The following is a 27,717-nucleotide window of genomic DNA, read 5'->3' as shown; positions in this document are numbered from 1 at the left end:
CCTGTTGCTTTCTGTATTGTTACATTTGTTTTAACAGTGTAAAACTGTTACACTACTTACTACTTTTTTCCATCAGGTAGTGTTTTTGAAGATTTTTTTTAAAAAATTACTTAAATTTTATATTTTTAGAAAAAAAAATCACTTAAAGTGGGTAATATTTACCCACTTCCAAATTATAAATAAAAATGAAGAATACATAATCTGTTACCTTCAAAACAATGTCATCTATCCTAATAGTCACAAGTTTAGAATTAATTAATATATGAATATTTTACAGTTATATTCAAAGAAGTAGTTTAATGCATTTACAATTTAAAGTAGAGCAGATTATTTATTGAAAACATAAAAAATCATTTGTTTTCATTTTCCAGATTTAAAATGAAATGCAACTATACAACTGTTTCCTGTAATTTTTACTAATTTCAAATGAAGCTTCAATACACTGAACTTTGTGCTTTTGCAAATGTACAGATAAATGATTGCAAGTTTAGACATATTGATTTGAATAAACTTGATTGGTTTTCTTCAGGCCACTCAATATTGATCACTTGTTTTTTCTTGATAGTCAGAAAACTAATGAGATTGCAGTGATTATATAGCCTAGAGAAAATATCTTCGGTGGGAAAAAAGGAAAGGAAATCTTCATTTATAATAATAATTAAGCATGTCAGTTATAAAGAAATAAATCCAAGTAAAAATATATTTAAAAATGGTCAATTGTATATAAAAGCAGTAATATTTTGAATTGTTTATTTTGGATAACAGAAACATTTGAGATATTCTTACTCTATAAATGAGAAATATGGTTTCACCCTGCTCCAATATCAGCAGCAGGTTGAGCTTCACCTAAGAGCAATTGTAAATTATTCAAATGTTGTCAACTCAATAGTTAATATTTTTATTTTTTGTTATAATAAATTTGTCAGATAGATATTATCCTCTTTTTATAGAAATAAACTCAGGTAACATGGCTCATTTGCAGTCACCCAGCCAAAACTTCATATATTTCTGACCCAGAAGTCAAAGATAAATTTAGATCACCCTTCCTTCATACTGTATCTTTCTTTATATTACACTATGCAGCCTATTATATCTAAAATAGTTTTTCTTCTCATGCCTTATCAGATACTTGCCAAAAACTAAATTCTCACTATACATTGTAAGGAAGAAGGAAATTTAAAAGCATATAATTAATACTCTCAATCATGATCATAAGCACTGGAATGTAATGGAATGAATTCCATTTTCCATGCTCTGACTATTGAGAGCATAGCTTAGTTATCAAAAAGAGCTGGCTAAATATTAAGGTTGCAAAAAAAAAAAAAAAGATTATAGAAATTTCATGTTCCTAGGTTTTTCTTTTTCTTTTTTTTAAGATTTTATTTATTTGACAGGAGAAAGAGAGTACAAGCAGGAGGGAGAAGCAGGCTCCCCGCTCAGCAGGGAGACCGATGTGGGGCTTGATCCCAGGATCCTGGTATCATGACCTGAGCCAAAGGCAGACGCTTAACCGTCTGAGCCACCCAGGCGCCCTGGTTTTTCTTTTTCTTATGTCAGTTATCAATTATCTATTTGTGACTGCCATTGATCAATAGTTCATCTCTGAACAAAAATGGTATTACAATCAAATTTAGCTATTTATTCACTAATTAATTTATTCATTAGTCACACACTATTCTTGGTGTGGGACAATTAATGGTGGACAATGGTTCCTGTGGGAGAAACTGATATTAATTATTGAACAGCATGGTTTTTTGAGAGCATGTAAGAGCATGTAATGAGGTGAAAAAACTATTTAGGTACATCTTACATAATGCTGAAGTTTGAACCAGATATGAAGGAAGAAAATGAGATCTTATGTAAGTGGTGGTAGTGAGGAAAAACTTTTCAGGAATATGACACATCATTTGTAAAGACTATGGCAGGGAGTAACAGATGTCCAGTAACTGAAGAGGGTCCACGTGAGAGATCCCAGAGAGTACATGCGGGAGCATGACATGAGATATTAAGTATGTTGAGCTTCACCTAAGAACAATTATAAATTATTCAAATGTTTTGAATATGGGAAGAGTGCAGAGATCAGGAGAAGTTCAGATTTGTGTTTCAAAAACATCACTTTAGTTGAAGTGTAAGAATTGATAGAGGTTGATATTAAGAAACAAGTCAGAGATGCCTATAATATTTGAAGCTGAAATATCTTTTGAAAGGAGAAGTCTACCTTTCTAATTATACTCTGCTTAATTCAATATTTCAAAAGTATTTGTAGCTTCAGAGTGTAGACACAGAGTATAAATCTGCACTTAATATATCAAGTCTTACCTAGAAATAATAAATAACCCCCTAGAAATAATAAATAGTTATAGTATATTATATACATTGATATATTTTGAAGAAGTACTATATATTTTTACTTCATCTTATCTTTAGTGGCATAGCTATAGTAGAAAATATTTCAACCCAATAATTGATAAGCTATCTAGTAAAGGAAGTAGTATTTTTGGTAGCAGAGCTATGATTAATGTAAGTCACAGTGTTAGTAGGTAAAGGGCATTGTTGGAAAGAAGCACCATATTTAGGTTTTGAAGATTTTGAAAGCTCTTGACATGACATTGACAATCAATGAATGAAGAAGAGGATGAGCCTTAGGTTGTACTATCAGCAAATACACTAAACTAAGTAGAAAAATAAATGTATTCAGTGGCTCTGTTTTCTACCTGAATGGTGACAAGGAACAGATTTAACTAAATAATTTTTTATGTCCTTTGGATATAGACACTGGAAAATAAAAAGTACAATTTGTTGGAGATGTAGAAGGCACTGAAACACATAAAAAGTAGTTTACATTAGATTATAATGACAGTGGTGAGCCAAAGGATGCTCAAGAGGAAGATAACTTGCCAATACTGCCAGATGTGGAAAAAAAAAAAACAAAAAAAACTATTCTGCTAAAGAATTAAATTAAGTAAGCTGTCAAATAATTTACCCTGGTAAGTGAGAAAAATTGGTTTCCATTGATCAGTCAATTCATAGTTCCTAAAAGTTTAATTAGGAATAATGAAGAAGAATTGAACTTACTATTTAAAAGTCCATTTTGTGGGGCACCTGGCTAGCTCAGTTGGTAGGGAATGCAACTCTTGATCTTGAGGTCATGAATTCAAGTCCCACACTGGGCATAGAGTTTACATAAAAAACAAAAGAATAAATTATTGAAAAGAAATAAAAGTCCATTTTTCAAAAGTTTTTATTATATTTGCCCTATTTTTTTTTTATTCCAAAGTTCACAATGTCTTGATGGTAATTTTCACTTTGCTGACTTGTTGCAAATTAGTTGTCAGCCCTCTAAGCATTGACATCTATCTATCTATCTATCTATCTATCTATCTATCTATCTATCTATCTATCCATTGCTTGTAACTGAGACATGTTATAAGACTTTTTCCTTGAATTAGCCTTCTCTCTCTTAGAAGGAAATCCCACTCTCTTGTTTCTGTGTCAAGAGACCTTGATTAGCTATAATCCTGGCCCACTGCTAAACTGCTTCATTCTGTCCTCTTCTCTTGAATGCCAGTGGCATTTTTGAGAACAGAAACTGGAAGGTGCAGATCAGACTCATTTCTGCTCTCCTAACTTGACAGCTACCTAGATAGAGCAACCAGTTATGGTCTGCTCGGCTCTGTCCTCACATGTTGTATTTTACAGAAGTAACTCAGCATGGGGAAGCCTGGATTTTTCCATTTTAACCTCCACTTTGTTCATTATTCTGACAAATACTGAAGTTTAGAGTCAGGAGATCTATTATGGCTACACACATAAGCTGCAATTGGTAATGTGAATATGAGCTTTATTATTAATATAGGTGATTGTTTCACCTCCCTCTAGATGGAGTAACTCCTGGGCTACCATTTTTGCTTCAATTTTAATAATAGAGTTTAATTTTTTAGAACAGTTTTAGGTTTACAAACAAATTGAGCAGATAATACAGAGAATTCCCATATGGCCCCTATACATGGTTTAATCTGTTATTAATATCTTACATTATTATGGTAATACATTATAATTAATGAACCAATATGGATATATTTATATTTTAAAAGTCTATAATTTATTCAGATTTCCTTGGTTTTTACCTAAGGTCCTTTTCCCATTCCAAGATCTCATCCCGGATACCCCATTATATTTAGTTGTCAGTTCTCTTTAGCTTCTTCTTGACTGACAGTTTCTTTAACTTTCTTTATTTTAGATGAACTTGCAGTTTTGAGGAGTGCAGTTTCTTGTGATTAGACTGGGATTATGGATTTGAGGAAGGTAGATCACAGAGGTAAAGTGTTAATTTTATTACATCCTATCAAGGTTATATACTATCAACATGATTTATGACTGTTGATGCCAACTGTGGTCACCAGGCTGAAGTAGGGCTTGTCATGTTTCTCCACTTTTCCTCATTTAAGGGAGAATTTTAAATATCAATGTATTTTTTGAATAGGAATATTTTAACATATTTCTAGGGTGACTGAAAGAAGCAAGTGGTGAAGGTGAGAAAGGAAAAGGATAACAAGGTTGCACATTTCAGAGGAAATAGAGGCGTTTCTGGGCAATGACACAAGTAGATAGGATTACTGTGGCTTGCAACAGGGCACATCTTCCTCTGAGACTATAAAGAAAGAAGCTAGGAATTGTGAACCTATAGTTATGTTTGAGCATGTCTCATATGTTTATTTTAATATGAGACAGTTTATGTTGTTTGTTTGGTTTGGTTTTGCTTGGCTGAGTAAAAGGAAATGGCTAAGATTACCACATAGGAAAACAGAAAATTTATCCAACTAGAAATTAGTGGAGAGACCACCAAGTAACATTTGAAGGTCTATTTGAGGTTGGAAACTACCAGTTTTTTCAGATTATGCAATTTTATCCAGATAATGCAATAGACCATTGGTTTGAACCACAGTTGGGAATTGGCAAGATCAAATGTAGTGAAAGGTCATGGGGGAGGATATGAGGTTCTGATGTAGAGCTGAGCTATCTCAAAAAGAAAAAAAAAGTAATTGAAAGCATGAAGAAGGAACTAGAAGACCATGAGATTTAAAAAGAGGTAATGAATTTCCTATGTTTGAAATTTGAATTCAGTTGAATGATTGAAAGGTGGATAAAAGAAGGCTGTTGTGATCAAATAAATTTCAAATTTCAGTATGTGGAAGATAGTGTGAAATTCTTCATCCATTTTGTGGCCATACAAAAAGTCTACCAAAGTAGAGAGATGGTAAAAGAAAAAAAAAATCAAATTACAGAATCTAACCCTGTAGCTATCTCTGATGGTGACACTCATTCAGATTGATATCCCAATGATGGTAACTTAGGAAGTTGAGAAGAAACTGGGTCTGGTACAACAATCTTTTTAAATTATCAAGTTGTGAATCTAAAGTTAATAGATAATTGTGACAAGCATAAGAAGAGAGAAATATACTTAGATTTTGTGGGAGGAATATTAGTTGGCAGGCACTGTGGAAACAGAGGGATGTTAAAATATGCCAAACTTTCTTTATGATGATGTAAATAATAGACAAAGGAGTGTCCCACTTTTAAAAGGAAAGCAAATGGAGTTGAGAAAGGTAGTTTTTAGCTAATGAGACAATATAGTGCATTAGAAGGAGATATATATTTTAACACAAATCTAGGTCATAAAAATTCATAGAGAATGTGATAATTTATGTATTTTGGTCTTATTATCAGTTTAGATTTAGTATACTAGAATATGATTTCTTCTTCCAAAATATTGAGCAATAAATTATAAAAAATGGTAGTGAAAGTTTTGATGCTGAGATGATACATTATGGCATAGGGGGAGTGATACAGAAGCAGAAGAAACAACGGCAAAGGAACACAGAATTAGTATAAAGGGCTATGGCTCTAAGTTCCATGAACATACTATTCATCAGTGGGCTGCATATGAGGAAGATTGGAAAGAGTTCTACTTCTGAGTGTGAGTTCTGCCTCTAGGAAACCAGCCCTGAGTCTACGAAGCACTTGAACTACTTGCATTTACTGACACTAGATTTCAATCAATATTCTGGAGTGTGAAGAAATGTTTTAAAATATTTTTCTGTCTTTCAGAGAAGATGTCCAATATGAGTTAATTTGCTTTTTATAATAGTGAAACATAATGAAACATTTTAACTTCTACCCATCCTGATATAACTTTATTTGGAAATCTCATTTGTTAAAAATTTCTCTCCACAAAATGAAACAAACGTACTCTATTTCCCATGTAAAGAGATGTAACAAATGACTATACAAGCATTTCTGGCATTATTTATTTAATATTTAAATAAAATTCTTTTAAAGGTCCAGATCACTAGAGATTTTAGAGTTTTGTTAAACTAGGATCTTCAAAATAGTTTCCCAAGTATTTATGGTGGTATCTATTTCTTCTTCTAAGGCTTGGCATTTTTTTGCACCAGGAAGTATGTAAAATGAAGACAGGAATTTCATTGTGTAGATCATTCTAATTGAAATGCTAAATATAAGGTTTTGCAAATGTGTAATTGAACATCTGGAGTTTTCAAGATGCCTCTTTCTACTTTCAGTAGACAGTCATACTACTCTCATTAGCAATGCTTCAACAAATTATTTGGTGAGTTTTAGCACTGGAACCACAAAACACATTTACAAATTAAATTCTCCATAAAATTTATAAAATGATAAAAATTGAAACACAGAAACAAGAGAAAATTGGATTTTAACCCATATTTTCATATAGCTAACACCTTTTGGAACTCTCCATGATGAAGTTTTCATCCTTGTATTACCTATCTGTTTAAGAGGGCCTATAGGCTAGAAGCCAAGATCAAATATTGGTAGGTTTGGTTTCTTCTGAGGCCTCTCTCCTTGGCTTTCAGGTGGCCACCTCCTTGCTGTGACCTCACATGGCCTTTCCTTGTCCATGAGCATCCTATGTGTCTCTGTATGCTCCCAAATTTCCTCTTATAAGGATGCCAGAATGGATCAGGCCCACCATAATGGTCTCATTTTAACTTAAATGCCTCTTTAAAAATTCTATCTCAAAATACAGCCATAATCTGAAGTACCGGTGGTTAGAGATTCAACATATAAATTTTGGAGGGGATACCCCTCCAAACACCCCCCCACACACATATACATGCCTTATGTCATGCCTATCAAGAAATATTATCATCCAGTATCTTATAAATGAATAAAAGAATTGTGAAGCTATGTACATATTTATTTACTGCATTTTTATTTGGGCTTTGTTGAAATTAAAAATTAGCTCAAGTAAAAAGTCCCAAATCTTTGATCAAAATACACAAAACAAATATTCATTGGCAAAGCAGTTTATATCAGCATATCAAATTTTGCAGAATATGTCATTACTAAGACCAAGTTCACTTACTGTGGTTGACTCTTTATTGAAGAGTTTTTCTAAATAAAGGGAGGGGAGTAGAGAATTACATGAATTTGATCAGTATAATGACTTTTTTAGAAAAAATAATTTTAGACTATTTGCAGAAATTTTTATAGTTGTTTTCTAATATTAAGATACTATCTTTCCTAATATGTCTTGGATATGAGCACAAAAATATTTTGCCAAAATACTTTTCATTCTGTTACTCCTTAGGGAATAAGCCTTCAATAAACCTTAGCTACCTCTAGAATATGTCAAACCACTTTAGCAAGTGCTCAAAGACCTTAAGGATGAAACAGCAAACTAGTTTTCTCATCTCATTTCCATGTACTTTTTTGAAAGAATTCTCTGTTTTACTCAGATTAATCAGTTATCTCTCATTTCTTTAAACCATTGTTCTGTACTCTTTCTTATCTATATATAGATCAACTGACAAAATGAGTAAAATAAGGGGGAGAAAAGAAGAACTAAACAATCAATCTGTAATTAACTTAGGGTTATGATCATGTAATCTTAATTACTTGATATTTTTGTAAACAATGAAAATGTATTTTATTTTTTTAATTTTTTTTTTAATTTTATTTATTTATTTGACAGAGAGACACAGCGAGAGAGGGAACACAAGCAGGTGGAGTTGGAGAGAGAGAGAAGCAGGCTTCCCTCTGAGCAGGGAGCCCGATGCAGGGCTCAGTCCCAAGACCCTGGGATCATGACCTGAGCCGAAGGCAGATGCTTAACGATGAGCCACCCAGGCACCCCTGAAAATGTATTTTAAAAACAGGGATTAAAATACAAACCACTTATGGGTGCCTGGGTAGCTCAGTTGGTTAAGCGACTGCCTTCGGCTCAGGTCATGATCCTGGAGTCCCAGGATCGAGTCCCGCATCGGGCTCCCTGCTCGGCAGGGAGTCTGCTTCTCCCTCTGACCCTCTTCCCTCTCGTGCTCTCTATCTCTCATTCTCTCTCTCTCAAATAAATAAATAAAATCTTTAAAAAAAAAAAATACAAACCACTTATGATGCAGATATTTCATTTATGGATATATAGCCAAAGAAATGTAATTTCATGTGCACCAAAAGTCACAAACAGAAGTTTTCATAGCATTATTTGTATTATCCCACATACGGAAACAATTCCAAAAGCCATCATTAGGACCACAACTGGAGAATTTAATGATAGGAATACTATACAGTAATTAAAAATGTACAAACTTTTGTTATAACTAATGATATGAAAAATTCTCACAAAAATAACTGAGTAAAAAGAGCTGCATGAAATAGAATATACACTGTATGAAGCAAGTTATATAAAGTTCAAAAATAGGCAACATGAGTTTATGGTTTATTAGAATAATGGTGACCTCTGAGTTGAGGATATGAAAAATGCTACTGTGTGCAAGTAATGTTCTAGCTCTTTGGTGATGTTCGTGTACATTATGATTTATTCACTCTTCTATATGTATGCTATAATAAAAATCACCTGAGGGCATGTACACACGCATAGCAATATAAACTGACTACTGGATAACATGGTAGATTTAATGGAAACATTGCCCTCAATTCCCTCCAGAAACCCTTATAAAGGAATTTTTTAATAGGCAGAAAAACACAAAGACAAAGAGGAGAATACACAGTAGCCATCCACTTTTAGAAGACAGAAAACAGATCAATGAAGGATAAGTAATTTATCAGATTTTAAAAAGTTATAAACTAAAAACAGCGTAGCAAACCAGAAAGCTAAATGACTCTAAAGACCCACTGACCTAGTAGAAGTTATATTCCAGATCCTTCCATGCTCTGCTCATCTGGATGTGTGGCTTATCTTAACCTATCCGGGATGAAGTATACAGGTTATTCTCAGGAGACTGCCAAAGAGAGAACCTGCATATTGAAGGATACGAGTTACAGTGGAGACTGGATGTGCTATATTGAAAACAGGGAGATTAAGTGATTGTTTACATACTGAACATTGAGATCTTTTCTTTCTTACTATATCTGGCTCAAAGATTACTAGCAGCCAAATTAAACCCTGCAGGTAGACAATTGGGGAAAACCTCACTGGGGTATCTGAAAGCCCAAAGAAAAGAACTGAAGATACACAACAAAAGTTCCTTGAAAACATGCCTCAACTAGGTTATCCTACTGTAAAGCAGTCAACAAAGCTCCACCACACATATTGAGCTAATCCTTTTTAGCCCATGATATTAATGGAGAGTAACTATATAAAGGATAGTAGGTAATAAAAAGATAGAGGCTAAAAGTTATAATCAGTTATATAGAGAAAATAGAGAATATGAAAGAAGAATGAACAAAATTAAACAATATTCTGAGCAGTACGGTAGGACTGCTTTATCTTAAGATAAAAAGAAAACACTTTTAAATAGGTCATTCAGAGAATTTAGAAGAACCCTTTAATATTACAAATATGATAGCATACACAAACATATCAGTGGAAGTGTTGAAGTTAAAATTGAGCAGCTTTAAGAAAAAAGAAAATGAAAAAAAAGAGAAAAGTACAGTAAAATTACAGTTATTCCAGGTGATCCAATATCAAAATAATAGTAGTTTCAGAACAAAAATAGAATAGGGAAAAAGAAAGAGATCACATCATCAACAAAAAGATTTAAGAATATTTTCCAGGACTGATGCATCCCGAATTCTCAGCAAAATGGAAAATAGAAGCCCCTCACCAAGACACATTATCATAATATTATTAGGAACAAGAAGAAAATCCCCAAAGTTTGTAACAAGGGAAGAATCGGGAATCAAAATAGGATTAGAATCTCTCAACACAAGTCTGAGAAGTAGATGGCAGCAGAGAAATGCTTTCCAAATCCTGAGAGATATATTCAATCTAGAATTCTGTAGCTAGAAAAACTAACATTTGATTGTGAGATATACCTCATAATTTGTAGACTTACAAGGTCTAAAACTTTTTTATTACTTACCTCTATTCCTGGTAAAGAATTGGAGTATATACTCCAACAAAATAAGAGAGCAAACTAACAAAAAGATGCCCTGCATTGGGCTCCCTACTTTTCCCTCTGCCCCTCCCTGCCACTCGTGCTCATGTGTGGTCTCTCTCTCTCAAGTAAATAAAATCTTAAGAAAAAACCCAACAACAAAATAAAACAAAACCCTTTCTAGCAGAGGAGAGAAGAGACTGATCCTCCAGAGGTAGCAGGACTCAGCCAGTATTATGCCTTTTGTATGCAAACTAACCAATTCAGAGCTCTTCCTCTACATCTGGCCTATACGCCCCAGGAGGCAATATTTCTCTGCCATAATCATCCCAGGGCCAGGTACCAGGTAACCAGGTACCAGATAACCCCTATAACTTAGAGTCTGCTATAATTATTCAAACTAGCCAGTTCTAAACTTGCCTTGCCTTGCCTTGCCTTGCCTTGCCTTTGTCATGGAAACTCCAGTAAATGCCTTGGCCTGAGCTCTCCCCTTACTTCTGCCCTCCTGCCTGCTTACTCTGTGGCTCTGCATGGCATTCAGTGTCCTCTCTTTGAGCCTTGTGAGTATAATAAACTTCTTCCTTCCATGCCTCATTCCCATTTCCTCCTGTGGTGCACCTACTTCACCATACCATATCCAACATGTCCATCCTTAGAACATGAGAAAAAGTACTTAGACAATTAAGTTATGATCTAAACTTTTTACATAGAATACATTTTTACTGAAAAGCCAAACAAGGTTATTCATATTTGGGTATTTAACAGACATTCTTAAAATAAATGAAGTAGGGCACCTGGGTGGCTCAGTTGGTTAAGTGACTGCCTTTGGCTCAGGTCATGATCCTGGAGTCCCAGGATCGAGTCCCACATTGGGCTCCCTGCTCAGCAGGGAGTCTGCTTCTCCCTCTGACCCTCCCCCTCTCATGCTCTCTCTCTCTCTCATTCTCTCTCTCAAATAAATAAATAAAATCTTAAAAAAAATAAAAAATAAAATAAAATAAATGAAGTAAGCCAGTTATTTGAAGGAAAACTAGAGATAGTATTTATTACCATGATGGAATTTTAACTTTCAAATGAAGATTAAAATTTTGGAATACTTTTATGTGACTTGATAGCTTCCCCATACTTAAGGGCTTTTCTGGTGAGATCACTGGTAGTATTTATGAATGTGAATTTTTGATATTAAATGAGGAAATGTGTCAACATTGGATGGCCTACATAAGATGGTGAAGCAATATTTCTAAATGAGTGATGTATGTATGTTACAAAACCACCTGTGCATATAGATAAGCTATCCATTCAAGGTGCAAGATAGACTAACAGACTTCAGTGTAAAAGTTCATTGATATGGTTTAGATTCTACAATGTAGCTATCTGTTAAGAAACTGCCATTATCTAGCTTTGATTGAGTATAAATAAATAAAAATATCCACAATTATTTGATAAAATTCCTCTCTTTTCTAAGTACATACTGTGTGAGGATGCGTTTTCTTTATATACTTCAACCAAAACAATGTATGACTGAATGCAGAAAGTAGACATGAGAATCCAGTTATCTGCTACTATGTAGACATTAAGAAATTTGCAAAAATATAAGACAACACCATTCTTCTCTGTAAAGACTTTTGTTTTGCAAAAAAGTTATTTTTCATAGGAATATCTTATTTATGCTTCTCTGTAACATTTTGGGGGGTTATTTTAAAATTAATAATTTTTTTAAAGTTTCCAAGTTTTGAGGCAACTCTCTCAGGTCCCCTCCCTCTTCAGAAGCTTTGTACTATCACTTTACTATTGTTCAATAAACTTTGCTTTGCTGCCCACCAAAAAAAAAAAAAAAAGTTTCCAAGTTTTTATTTGTAGTATGGTAAATATAAATAGATATAACCCATATAAAGAAAAGGTTTAGGGGGTCCTCTTTAAATTTCAAGAGTGGGATCCTGAAATGAAAATGTTTGAGCACCACTGGAGTATATAATGCCTAGAACTGAAAAGTCAAAAAGTAGCAATATAAACATTTTTGAAGAGTTATGCTTTTGTAGGAAATGCTGAAGAATTAAGGACTTTGAAGTATCTGAAAGTTTGATAAAATTATTCCACTACGTAAAAAAACATGCAGATCTCAAAATGTATGCTTATATATATTATAATAACTCGTAAATGGTGGCTTGGATAAAACTTACAGTGATCACATCTCTTCATTAATAATAATAATAAAGGTTATAATATTGCTTATTTTGCAGAGTTTTGTGATAACCAGAAATAACGTATATAAGGCCTAGAGCTTGGCTTGTTACTATTTTTAATTAGTTATAATTATTGTAGTGATAAAGAAGAAAATGACCTGAGAAAATAAGATCCAAAATATGTAGAATATATAGTTATTTATGGGTTCCCCCCCAATTATCCACGCCTGTTGTTTTCTACTTTTTCCATAAAAGGAACTCATGGGCCATATGGGGATCTAATAGTGAAACATCCCAAACTACCCAGCCGTATTCTTTTTTTTTTAATAATTTTTTATTGTTATGTTAATCACCATACATTACATCATTAGTTTTTGATGTAGTGTTCCATGATTCATTGTTTGTGCATAACACCCAGTGCTCCACGCAGAATGTGCCCTCTTTAATACCCATCACCAGGCTAACCCATCCCCCCACCCCCCTCTCCTCCAGAACCCTCAGTTTGTTTTTCAGAGTCCATCATCTCTAATGGTTCGTCTCCCCCTCCAACTTACTCCCCTTACCCAGCCGTATTCTTATCTGTTTTATATAAGTGATTACACACAGTATTTCATATTTATTTTTAAAAAGTATTTAAAATATTTTAAAACTGCTGATCTAGTTCAGTGCAGCATCTACTTGTGAAGAACTTATGATGATATCACAGTTTTATTATATAATATCTAATTGATTAAGAAAAAAAGAACTGAACTGATAAATTTTTGTCACTTATTTTCAGTGGGAGGAGTTAATTGCTTATGATTACCAGTTTTTAAAGATTTTATTTATTTATTTGAGAGAGAGACACAGTGCAAGTGGGGGGAGGAGCAGAGGGTGAGGGACAAGCAGACTCTGTGCTGAGTGCAGAGCCCAATACAGGGCTCTATCCCACAGCCCTGAGATCATGACCCCAGATGAAATCAAGAGTTCGACATCCAACACACTGAGCCACCCAGGTGCCCCCGATTACCATTTTTAAAAGTGAGGATGCCTCTACACATAAGCAGATTTTATAATTGCCTTGCCTCAAATATTCTCATTTCATGTTTTCTAGTTCTAAAATTACAAGTCATTTAAAAATAAATAATTTTGAGTGTTTGTTAAGTAATAAATTCTTTCCCTTACATTGTTTCCTCATTTAATTTTCAAAACAATAAATATGGAAATTTTTAAATTAAGAATTTGAAGATGGGTAAACTTAAGTTATTTGTAGATTTCATCCTATTAAAATAGAAGGTTAAATCTTAACCCAGATCTGCTTTATCCCACAGTCTTGTGTAACACATCTAACTCTCACCAAGATCCCTGGTGAAAGGCTGTGGGAATGTGGAAAATTATCATTGAAGTAATTCACACTATGATGTTAATACTGACTTAATTGTTACATATTCTCTTCTGAAGAGAGAATTAAGGAAATGGAAATTTTATAATACAAGTCTCTGGAGTATGGCTTCATTAATAGAAGAGCTCAGAAAGAGTTGAGGAAGGAGGAGTTTCAGTGACAGATTTTGTTGACTTTACCAACTGTCTTAGGGCTGGCCATTCTATGATAATCAATGTGGACATTAAAAAATATTCATAACTCAAGATATGAAATACAGTTTGCCTCCAGAGTCTCAATGCTGAGTTTCTCTATGCTGGAGACAATGTGATTCATTAACTTATACACAGATGAAAGAGATAGTTCTTTTTTATCTGTTTCATATTCACTGTTCTTAGTTGTTACTATATACTAAGGACTGAACTTCAAGTGTAGCAGACAGGTAAAAGGATTTTCAGTATGCTCACAAACAATAATCCAACAAAAACATGAACATCTTGGCCAGGTCTCTTATTATTAAAACCATGTTATCATTAAAACACAACATAAGAATGTGTTTTTGGTGAAGTGTAGTATTTAAAAAATGGAATCTCTGATTCTGCAAATTGTTGCAGACTTTTTCTATTAAGACAATGATACAAGCTCCTGTTCTATTACTTTCATACTAAACCAACAAAAGCCATTGTCAAAAGAATCTACACATATGGTATTTATAAAATGTTTAGTTTGCTTCATATGATTTTATTTTACTCTGGACTTCTTGCAACTCAGATAGTCTTCCTTTTAAATTACTGAAGATAATTTAATAATACTGTTTTTCTTAGACAAAGAACTATTCATTGTTTAAAATCAAAGAATGACTTTGGGAAACTTGAAGGATAAGTGAATTTCTATTTTAGCTTTTAGAAATATGTTGGTCACATTTTATGATACCACACCTTAGCTGACAAAGTGGCCCTTTCTCTAGTTTTTTTAGACTGACTATGAAAGAACCAGCATTATTTTAAAAATTAAATATTCCATTCTGTTAAAAATTCTCACTGATAAAATATAAAATAAAAGAAAAAACTCTGAGATCCTGTATGCTTTCCTAAAACTTCAGGGATATATCCATAGGTAAAAAGAGATACTTAGAATTCTGGATTTGAGATTAGGCAAAGGTTTACAAAAAGAATTGGAGCAGCTATATACTGTGGGAATTAGTATATTGTACCATTTCTAGAGAAGAGCTATAACTTAATCCAAATTACCTATGCAGAAATTCACTTCTTAATTTTTATTTATTTATTTATTTTAAAGATTTTATATATTTATTTGACAGAGAGAGACAGCAACAGAAGGAACACAAGCAGGAGAAGAGGGGGAGCCTGATGCAGGGCTCTATCCCAGGACCCTGGGATCATGACTTGAGCACAAGGCAGACGCTTAACGACTGAGCCACCCAGGTGCCCCAGAAATTCACTTATTTAAACTCTGAGGACTAGGAAATAGTAGCAGAAAGAAATGTCTGTCCAGACCAGGAGAGCTATACTGACAGACATCTTCTAGAACAAAAATATATGCAAGGGTGTTTAATTTGTAATGTGGCTCAAGGGGATTACACATACCTGTTAGGAGACAAACATTGGCCACATATATAGGTCACCTTTTTTTCAAGGATAGATCAGGGAAAAAAAGTTATTTAGGCAACAACCACAATAGAAAGTAAATTATTGACCTAAGTTGGCAAAAGTTGTTATATATGTGAAAGGATTTCTACCAAAACAACAACAAAAAACAAAATATTTTAAATACATATGCAGTCTTCAATAAAATATAAAAACTTCATGACATAAGAGGAAAAGAATGAATTGAAAATGCAACTGCCTTATTGAGATCCAGAATGACATTAAAAGGAGTCAATAAAGAGAAAGAGACAAAGGGTAACTAAAAACGCAGTAGCAAGTTAAAATGTGCCTTAGTAGTATCAAGAGAGAAAGTATAACATTATATTCCAGAAAATTATATCAGTGATGTGGAGGAATAATTACAGAAGTTCTTAAGGAATAAGAGAGAAGAAAATAATTTAAAAAGATGATAACTATGGAAGCAAGGGAGATAATCCATTTTATATAGATTATCAGAGTCCTGAGAAAGAAACAAGATGTGACTGCCAGAGAATAAACAAGCACACAGGATAAACTGAGTAATACCTAAGTCTTCAGAGCAAAACCAGGCACTTTGATTCAATGGCAATGAAAAAGAGATATATGTGTATATATGTGTGTGTGTTTATATGTATATGTGTATTCTTATACAAATAAAACCTATAAAATGATTTTTATATATGTATATTTAATACATCTATAACTAGATCTTATTTTGTATTTATATTTAATTTTGTAGTGTTTTGTACTAGAAGATAGATACATAAATTTAATATATCTATATATCTATATCTCCTGTACAATTTTTGTAATCTTTGTATTATCCTTATATATATATATACATAATTACATACACATAGATAGGTATAGATATATATCTCCTGATAAAAATTTTTGCCCCTTTATTCCCTTCACCTATTTTGCCCATCTCTCCCAACCTCCCCTCAGGCAACCACCAGTTTTTTCTCTGTATTTGTGAGTCTATTTTATTTTGTTTGTTTGTTCATTTGTTTTGTTTTTTAGATTACACATGTAAGTAAAATTATACGGTATTTGTCATTTTCTGTCTGACTTAATTCACTTAGTATAATACCCCCTAGGTCCATTCATATTGTCAAAAATGGCAAGATTACATTCTTTTTATGGCTGAGTAATATTCCATTACACACACACACACACACACACACACAGCCCTCACATCTTTGTCCATTTGTCTATTGAGGGACACAGGTTGCTTTCATATTTTGATTATTGTAAATAAGGCTGCAATAAACATAGTGGTGCATATATCTTTTCAAATTAGTATTTCTTTTTTTTTTTTCAGGTAAATACCCAGAAATGGAATTACTCGGTCATATGATATTTCTATTTTTAGTTTTTGGAGGGGGAGTAGAAGATCCATACTGTTTTCCATAGTGGCTGCACCGATTTACATTCCCACCAACACTGCACAAGGGTTCACCATTTTTCACATCCTTGCCAACACTTCTTATTTCTTGTCTTTTTGATACTAGTCATTCTGACTGGTGTAAGGTGAGAGTTCATTGTGGTTTTGATTTGAACTTCCCTGATGATCAGTGATGTTGAGCATCTTTTCATGTGTCTTTTGGCATCTGTATATCTTCTCTGGGAAAAGAATGTCTACCCAGCTCCTGGATTATTTGGGTTTTTTGGTGTTAAGTTGTACAAGTTCTTTATAACTTGGATATGAATCCCTTATCAGATACGTAATTTGCAAATATCTTCTCCCATTCAGTAGATTGCCTTTTTGTTTTGTTGATGGTTTCCTTTACCGTACAAAAGCTTTCTCGTTTCATGTAGTTCCAATTATTTATTTTTGCTCTTGTTTCCCTTGCTGCTCAGGCCCTCTTTGGGTGATGTTTAGCAGCACAACTCTGATTTCTTGCCTTGTGCCTAGAAGAGGGGGACTTCCAACCATTTCGTGGGGCAAAATGTTGATATGTTGTCTGTAAGAATTGTACAAAGAGAAACACTTCCCTAGTCTGGGGAAAGGCCCGTGTCATGGTAGTTTGCTGGTTTAAGAGGGAAGAATGCTGTTTAACTGGTTGTTCACATAATACTTAGAATTAAATACTTTCCACCAGACTGGGTTGAATTTTCTGTTTCTAAATAAGACTGGAGTCAGTAGCGTTTCAAATTCCTCTATGTCTCATCATCAAATTTTCACCAAGCAGTCTCATTGCAATTATCATTCAATACAGAAAGGCAGTTTAATTACATTTCCCAATATAGCTACATTATCATTTCATATAGCTGTCATCTTGATCCTAAAATAACCAAAGTCTGTTTCCTGTGAATGTTGGCATATAATCAACAATAACTCCCATAAAGTGACCTTTTCTTGACCCAAAGCTGAAAAGAAATGGTGGAATGTAGTTTCATGCTCAAAAGGCTCTTTTGAAAATTAGCAAATTGTTTAGAATAAAAGCTTTTGTTAGTGGCCGTTATCACAAATCTCATTGTGTGTTGCTCAAAAAATTGTCATACATTTACTGCAACAGAAAAGAAATGTTAGATCCTCAAGAAGTTACAAAATATGGACTTGTCCCTTTATTTTCACTTAGTATACAAGCTATTTGAGAATCTGAATGATTAGATACCATTAGAAAAACCCAAGAATTTATAAACTTGGACCCCAATTCTGGCTGTGCTTCCTGTGGTGATTATTTCCCTGAATGTCTAAACAAAATTATATCCACTTACTGTCTTAAACTGTATTTAGTTATGTCACCATGCAAACTAGTTTATTTGTGTGGGGGACTCACTAGGATTTGCTTCTTGTTTTACTTCTATTTTAATAAACATATTTAGGAAAGGAAAATCTACAAATGAGCCTTGCCAAAGAAAGCTATATTTAATACCAGTCTACCTTGTATGGCATTAAAAAATATTTTTTTACTCTCTCAGTGCTCCATGATTATACAAGAAAGAAGATGAACATTTCCAAAGTACAGAAATATTTCTTCATGGCTTTTAATAATGTGGGAGGGTAATTCAATATAGATACTGAGTGGAATTACAGGGAGTTATAAGTGACTTTCTTTTTGTGCTTCAGATTCTAAACTAAAAATGTGGGTCAGATAAGGTTTTTTGTTTATCTTGATTGGTTTTGTTTTAATGAGTTCATTTTCATATTATTTCCATTAGCCTAAAAATCTAAAGTTTTAATGAAGGTCACAGTTGGGAATTTCTAAACTTTTTCTAGTACTCTCATTTTCCTAGTATTTTATTCTTTTCTCTCTTTTCTCTTTGGCCTCACTTGCAGAATGTTGAATTAACCATATATTCCAGCTCATACCCCATTATCATATTTATCGATATCAAGAAAGCCCACTTCTTTCTTTTTTTTTTAAGATTTTATTTATTTATCTGACAGAGAGGGACACTGAGAGAGGGAACACAAGCAGGGGGGAGTGGGGGAGGGAGAAGCAGGCTTCCTGCGGAGCAGAGAGTCCAATGCAAGGGGCTGCATCCCAGGACCCTGGGATCATGACCTTAGCTGAAGGCAGATGCTTAACAACTGAGCCACCCAGGTGCCCCAAAAGCCCACTTATTTCATTTTATTTTCTTTCACCTCCATGCCATACTTCTATTGCTTCCTCTCACAAAGGCGCCTTTCCATTATGTTTGATATTTTTCTTTAAATACACAGATATCTTGGTATGCAATATAGTTTGTATTTGGAACATTTTTTTAGATTTACATAAATGTTATTGATACATGAATCTAAATTTTTTATCTCTTTTTCATACAGTATTATGTTTTTGTGATCTGTGTTGCTATATATACATTGAGTTTTTACTTCTGACTGCTACATTATATTCTATGATGTAGTCCACTACATTTTAATTATCTGTTCTACCCAGACATCTTTTACAACAAATAAATGAGAAGCAGTTACGGAATTGAGTGGGAATATAAACCTAGGAGTGGAATTTCTAGGTCCAGAGTTATACACATAGCTATTTTTCCTGAGTTCTGCAAGAGTGCTTTCAATAATGGCTGCAACTATTTAAACTCTCAGTAGAAGTATATGAAATCTTCAATATTTCCCCGTCCTCACCTACACTTGGTATTATCCATTTTTTTCTATTTTCAGCATTTTCATTTTTAAATTCACGATGACAAGCTTCCTAGTGAATTGGAGCATCAAATATTTATTAGTCATTTGTGATTCTCTATTTTGAATTATATATTCCTGTCCTTTGTTCACTGGTTTTTATTAGATTTCAGATATATTTCTTGTTGACGTGTAGGAGTTCATTTTATATTCTAGTTATTATTATTTTGGTTTCAGACATGAGATTATCTTCTTCTAGCCTTTGGTTATGGGAGGAGTATAACACTCTAGATAGACTAGGCTATACTGCATAAATAACATCTTCAAAATTTAAGTGGCTTAACACATAAAACATCATCTAAAATTTTTTGCAGTTCTGGTCAGTCTCTATGAGTCCCTTCGGACTGGGGACTTGAGACTTAAGGATCTAAAAGATTCTATCTGCTGGCACTGCCATTTCAAATATGGCATATACTCATACAGAGGAAGGGACAGTAGAGAGCATGGTTTAACCATAGTTTTTCCTAAGTATCTTTGACTGGAAGTAATAGCTATCACTTTTGATCACTTTTACATATAGCTTATTGACCAAAATAAGATACAGTTGCCCAATCTATCTACATGAAAGGCCAAAAAATTTTTGATGGGTATGTAGATAGTGATTACTCCCTGCCAAAAAAAAAAAGAGAGAGAGAGAGAGAGTTAAATTTGACATAATTTAATCTATCAAATTTTTACCTCATGGTTTATATTTCAGAAATTTTCATTATGAAGTATTTTTCTATCATTTAGATATTCTTTCATAGTTTCATATTTTCTTCCATTAATTTTATAGTTTTAGCTTTTGCATTTAAGTCTTTAATCTACCAGGAGTTCATGTTTGTTTGTGATGTTGGAGTGGTCTCTACATTTATTAATCCAAATTTCCCAATATTATTGTATTTAATAAATTCTTCTTTTTTCTTTGCTCTGTGCTACCCACTTTTCTATCATGTTATTATATCAAATGTGTAATTCCAAGGTCACTTTTCCTATATTCCATTAATTCTCTCAACTTCATCACTAATACTAAAGTCAGCATTCTTTTTAAAATCCAAATAATATCTATCTCTTGATTTCTAAAATTTGCTTTACATTTATTAATTTGTTAACAAACTTATTCATTTAACAAATATTAAATGAACATTTTCATATCCCAAGAACTAGATAGGTATAGGGAGTATATAATTGGCCATTTTTATGTATAAAAAGTATTTTTTAAAAGATTTTATTTATTTATTTGGAAGAGAGCATGAGAGAGAGAGCAGAGAGCACAAACAGGGAAGGGGGGAGAGGGGCAGAGGCAGAGGGAGAAACAGACTGCCCGCTGAGCAGGGAGCCTGATGCGGGGTTCAATCCCAGGACCCTGAGATTATGACTTGAGCCAAAGGCAGATGCTTCACCAATTAAGCCACCCAGGCACCCCTATAAAAAGTATTTAATGGTGATGGGTATTAAAGAGGGCATGTTCTGCGTGGAGCACTGGTGTTATGCACAAACAATGAATCATGGAACACTACATCGCAAACTAATGATGTAATGTATGGTGATTAACAAAACAATAAAAAAATCTAAAGAAAAGTATTTAATAGTGACTCTGGGTAAACTGTTTAACCTTTCAATGCCTCAGTTTTCTCATCTATAAAATGGAGGAAATTTTCCTTATAATTTTGTTGGGAGAATTAAACATGTTAATAGAACACTCATCAAGTGCCTTGTATATAGTAACTTTTCATTAAATGTTAATTATTCTTACTATATTAATTATTGTCATTACTTCTATTGTTTTTATTGTTTTAATTTTATTTATTTGAGAGACAGAGTGCACAAGTGAGTGGGGGGAGGGGCAGAGGGAGAGAGAGAATCTCAAGCAGATTCCCTGCTGAGTGCAGAGCCTGAGGCTGGGGCTCAATCTCAGGACCCTGAGATCATGACCTGAGCTGAAACCAAGAGTCAGACACTCAACTGACTGAGCCACCCAGGAGCCCCACTACTATTGTTTGATTACCAAAAATCTTTGAGTTTTTACATTCTCCTTTTGATATCTATTTAATCATTGATCTTCTGCTTGCTTAAGAGTTAAAATAAATATAAAATAACCTAATAGATTCTCAAAGAAGAGAAACAAAAATTTACCACCAAGAAATAAGGCAACAAAGAGATGTTCTTCCCATTGCTTGAGAAATGAAGAAGCAAAAGAGTAGGTGAAACAAAACTTGGCAAATCATGTGAAGTTCAGCAAAGTGCACCTAACCCCTGATGCCCTTTAAAGAAATAGTCACTATAAATCTTCAAAACCTCTTTCCACTTTCCCAAGGAAAGTTAAAAATGCTTCCTTACTCAATTAAAAAAAAAAAAAAAAGAAGTGACACCTCTGCCGTGATGAGAATACTAGATAAGTGAGTAAAAACTCTGGTAGACAAAATCCCACCCTCTCCTTTTAATACTTAATCTGCATTTGAAGCAAGAGTCATATGACATATTGTATTTTCCCTGCCAAGAGCTTTTATTTATAATCTTTATTATCAAAATCACTATTGTGACATTGATGTTAACATAGTATTTTAATATTTGAGAAGCCCCAAGTTCAAAGCCATAAACTAGGTTTTAAAAAAGTGGATGAGCTCTGGGTGTTACCCACAACTACTGAATCACTGAACACTACAGCAAAAACTAATGATGTACTATATGTTCACTAATTGAATTTAGATAATAAAAAAAAAAAACCCACATATCTAAGCCTATAGTAACTGAAAAAGTTCATTTTAAGTTAGGATACTTACCATTTTGTCTACTGAGCTAATGATTTTTTAAAAGTTTCCTATTGTTAAATAACATAAATTATAAATATAGAACACTTTTCCTAGCTTAAAGATGAAAGCATATACAAACATATAATTTAAGACTTGTTTGCCAATATTTTTTTGTCTTTTACAATATCCTTTTTCTGTTTCTTATAACTTTCAATCTGCATATATATCAGTTTTTAAAAAGTAGATATAATGTGTTTGAGCTAGGGATTTGCTAATGTCATTTGCTTATTGGTAGGAGTGTAATGCAATATTCAGATTATACTATTGCCAAATATTTTCATTTGAGGGTAATCTAGCATTTTTTGCCTTAACAACATGACTTGTTTTTTCTTTTCGGATTATTAACTCATCCTATATAAACTGAAATATAGCTGTTCTAGACAAAGAAGAGAAGTTAATCCAAGTGAAGCATAATCCCCTGGACCCTAAAAAAGATTATAAACATCAAGAACCAAATAAATTATAACAGTTTTATTTACTTATTAGCTAGCATATAAAGCCACATCTAAAACAAACAAAAAATAAACCTGATTGTTTTCCTTCCTGATGTCATGATTAGTCTTAACAGTCATTGCTATGTTATAGTGCTAACATGTACCTGTTTAATTTTCACAACATAATATGATTACAACAAAATACAAATGGAGAGAGCATGTTGACCCCATAAGGCATTTCCTAACTTGTTCCTTAGATTGGTCAGGTTTTAGGTAATACGCTGTTTTGGATGGTAGCTGTTCTGTTTTGTCCAATGGCCAAAGTGGGGTTCACAGTGGGACTTACAAAACAAAGAGGAATAGAGTTATTAGAAAGAATTCATAATGTTGGCATGCCTAACTAAGGTATCTGTGCTTTCTGTTACTAGACCCTACAGATTTTCTGGCCCATCCCAAAAGAATAAATGCACTATTATTCTGAATTCTTTGGTAATTCTATGTTGAAAATTTTAAAATATGTATGTATATAAGACCAGGAAAGAATAAGAAATATTTTTTCCATGTTATTGTTTGTACTTTGAGTAGGCATTCATCTCCAGAAATGACTTTCTGACACTTTCTCAGGGACTAAATTTAGTCTTGGAAAACAAAAGGCAACCGTGAAGGGCAATATAGAACTGTGTGGTAAAGATAAATATAAGGTACTTCCAATATGATATAAACTTTTTAAATGGTTCCTGGCTAGTTCAAAAGACTTTCATAAATTTCACTTAACTCAGTGCAAGTTATTTTTCCAAATGGTTCACACATCTGTAGTTCTCATTTAAATGCTTTTTTATTCCTTGTTGGATACAATTTGGTTTTACTGCCAAGGAAAACAGAAACCCTCTTTCAACTGTATCCATTTGGAAGAGGAGTGACATCTAATGACTAGTTAAGTTGAGGGTATTTATTCTTTAGGGGACATAGTTCCAGCTCTCCCCTGGAGAAAACTATTTGAAAATGATACTAAACATTTGTGTACTATAAAGTGGATTTTGAAAAAACACATCTTGAAAAGTCAGCAGGGACCCTGAATTACATTTCAGGGTAAAGTTTGATCTTTTGTATCAAATACAAATCTATTTGAATTAATGCAACAAAATATGATAATTCTCTCTCCCATAAAATACAACTGCTCTTTTCACCCCTCCACCAAATAGTTAAATAGACAAGGATTATAAAAGTCAAGGCTGAGTTTTCTTCTCCGCATTGTTGAAATAAATTCATTTTCAATAGAGGTGCCTGGGTGGCTCAGGTCATGGTCCCAGAGTCCTGGTATCGAGCCCCACATCGGGCTCCCTGCTCTGCGGGAAGCTTGGTTCTCCCTCTCCCACTCCCCCTGCTTGTGTTCCCTCTCTCACTGTGTCTCTCTCTGTCAAATAAACAAATAAAATCTTTAAAAAAAATTCATTTTCAATAGAATAAAAGATGATCTCTAAAAAAAGATATTTTCAGTGTCCATGTAAAGTCCTCATACAGAAAGAAAAGATTTGAGGAGATTTTTTGATCCATTTCTAAGTTTTGTTTTTTTGTTTCCTTTTAAGTGATGAAGTTAAAAAGAAATTCAGAAATATGGGGCGCCTGGGTGGCTCAGTTAAGCATCTGATTCTTGACCGGCTCAGGTCATGAGATGGAGCCCTTATGTCAGGTTCTGTGCTGGGTGTGGAGCCTGCTTAAGATTCTTTCTCTCTTTCTACCTTTGCCCCTCCCCCACCACCACTCAGGCTCACTTGTGCTCTCTCCCTCTAAAAAAAAAGAAAAAAAATTCAGAAATAAAATAAAAATGTGCCATCAATTGTAGAATTTGAGCCACAATTTCCCATCTTACAAAGAGAACCTATGAGTTTTAAAAATTACAGTTTCTTCCATTTCAGTGTCTTCATGTTTATATCATTTATTCAATGCCTGTCATCTACAGTTTCACTCCTTTCCCTAAGTAAAACGGAAGCCCCATAAACTCAGATATTTTTGTCTATTTTGTGCTCTGCTGTAACTCTAGTGCTTATGTAGGTGCCAGTTACTTGGTAAGCGCTCAATGAAAATTTGTTATATATTTTTATTTATATAGTTAATATAAAGGCAATATATGTACCCTATAGAGTGTAAATTTGAAAATAAATAGGATGAAATGCAGTCAGTTCTTACAAAGGTACACAAATACATTATGGGGACGAATATTTAATTTTTACTTCTAGCTAATTATTACTCTGAAATTTTATTTGTGAAAAATATTATCTCATGAAAATTGTATTATTAGATATTATTGTGTTTCCAAAAATATTGGGAAGAATGTGATATTACTATACACCTTTTCTGTACAGTAAAACTTTTTATTTTATTTATTTATATTTATTTTTAAATTTAAATTCAATTAATTAACATCTACTGTATTATTTGTTTCAGGGGTTCAGGTCCATGATTTGTCAGTCTTATACAATACGCAGGGCTCATTACAATACATACCCTTCCCAATATCCATCACCCAGTTACCCCATTTCACCACCCCCCTCCACTCTGGTTTCATCTTGTTTCATTTTTATCTCTCTTCCCCTATGATCTGCTGCCTTGTTTCTTAAATTTCACACATCAGTGAGATCATATGATAATTGTCTTTCTCTGATTGACTTATTTTGCTTAGCATAATACCCCCTACTTCCATCCACATCATTGCAAATGGCAAGATGTCATTCTTTTTGATGGCTGAGTCATATTCCATTGTATATACATACCACATCTTCTTTACCCATTCATCTGTTGATGGACATCTGGTCTCTTTCCATAGTTTGGTTATTGTGGACATTGTTGCTATAAACATTGGGGTGCAGGTGCCCCTTCGGATCACCACATTTGTATATTTGGGGTAAATACCCAGTACTACAATTGCTGGGTCATAGGGTAGCTTTATTTTTAACTTTTTGAGGAAACTCCACACTGTTTTCCAGAGTGGCTGCACCAGTTTGAATTCCAGTGCAGGAGGATTTCCCTTTCTCCACATCCTTGCCAACATCTGTTGTTTCCTGACTTGTTAATTTTAGCCATTCTGACTGGTGTGAGGTGGTATTGCATTGTGTTTTGATTTGTATTTTCCTGATGCTGAGTGATGTACAATAAAACTTTTGATACTTTTTCTAGGATTTTGAGAAAGGCCATAAGGATTAGCATTTAATTCAGTTACTGTCAGCATGTAGTTGGATGGAATTAATGACATCTTTCAATGCAGGTAGTTCTTCATTTTTATCTATTTATAGACATGCCAATGTCATCAAGATATAATTCCTAAAATATAAAATTCTGAAGGTTTCTGAAATCACTAAAATGGTAGAAATGTTTTTTGCCCAAACAGAATTTTAGCTAGAGGAAAAATTAATTTCTATTCTGTGCATAGATGCAGCATTTGAGATGCTTGGTAGTACATTTGGTAAAGAGAGTTATTTTTGCATGCCAGTGTGACTCATTGACTTTTCTATGCATATACATTTATGTCAAAGACCCTGCTTATTGTTGAAAAAGTCTTTATCATCAGAGGATTGAATCATCATTTTTACCTCAGATGATAAAGAAAAGAGAACAGAACTTGATGCTCTCTCTTTTTATATAGAAATTCAGGGTGACTTCCCTGGGTAATTCTTGAAGTACTTTGAGTGAGTTGTTAATATTCCTCCAACTCTGTTACAATCTCCATCCTAACCTGCTTTGTTGCTGTTACTATTAAGAAGAGAAAAAAAAAGTAGTAGCGAGGTTAGTTTGTCATGGTTTGATTTATTGCACTATTTTCAGTTAAAAGAACAAGGTATACCTACACTTCCCATAAGGATAAACTGTAAATCTGTGTCTTACATTTTGGTCACGCTACAATCTTAAAGAATAAACATGAGACAGAAGGATTTTCAGGGCTGGAGGAAATACTTCTTCATGAAGGTGGTAAGAATAATGAAGTCTGGTCAGTTTTCCTGCAGAGAGAACACTGACAAATCACCATAGAATTCTTTTAAGTGTTATTGGTCAGGAAAATTAAAAATATATTGTTTTATCACTGGCATCAGTGATTTACAGCTTGCCAAAGGTAACTGCACTGGCTCAAGGGTAAAGGTGATACATTCTTCTCAATGCAACATAATACTGGAGTATCCTAACATTCCAAGTAAGGAATAGGCAAAGTAATCCATGAGATGTCCAATTTGTGTTGCATTGGTTACCAAAAAAAAAAAAAAAAAAAAAAAATCAGAATTTAAAGTTGATTGAAATTCAGAGATGATTTGCTGATCGATATGTAAAAGGTTATTCCCAAAGGCCACTTTCTTTCTCATGGCAAATAGTAAGTCTTCTCACTGTAACTTATTTTCAAAAAAATTTTTTTATCTGTTTAAGGAATCTGCAATGTGGGGCTCAAACTCATAACCCCAAGATTAAGAGTCACATGCTCTTCCAACTGAGCCAGCTTTTAAGTAAGTTCTACATTCATCATGAGGCTTGAACTCACAACCTTGAGATCAAGAGTCACATGCTCTACCAACTAACCCATCCAGGCACCCCTGTAATTTATTTTTAAATATTTCACTTACCTTTTTCTTTGCTTATGTTTTCAGCTCTAGTTTTGTATTCAGAATTTTGCTATAATGTCACCTCAAGGATGCTTGAAAACTCAATCTAAGGTAGACCTACATCTACTCCCTGTTACTACAAGATTATTACATTTTCTTGTGTTATTTTATAAAGCATGTTAGTATACCAACTAAGTCT

General features: G+C 33.6%; 1 long non-coding RNA gene across 1 annotated transcript in view; it reads left to right on the top strand.

Annotated features, from left to right (window-relative positions):
- LOC141372742 (uncharacterized) overlaps window positions 1-27,717 on the top strand; it is a 202,984-nt gene that overhangs the window by 75,737 nt on the left and 99,530 nt on the right. The window contains exon 2 of the long non-coding RNA XR_012378145.1: window positions 4,241-4,318. This is a non-coding gene — a long non-coding RNA (uncharacterized lncRNA). The remainder of the gene's footprint in view (window positions 1-4,240; window positions 4,319-27,717) is intronic.

Source organism: Callorhinus ursinus, unplaced genomic scaffold (genome assembly GCF_003265705.2).
Source record: "Callorhinus ursinus isolate GAN/ISIS: 27379988/994484 unplaced genomic scaffold, GSC_fseal_2.0 scaffold5, whole genome shotgun sequence".
NCBI classification, from domain to species: domain Eukaryota; kingdom Metazoa; phylum Chordata; class Mammalia; order Carnivora; family Otariidae; genus Callorhinus; species Callorhinus ursinus.
This window is presented reverse-complemented; position numbering and strand designations above follow the sequence as displayed.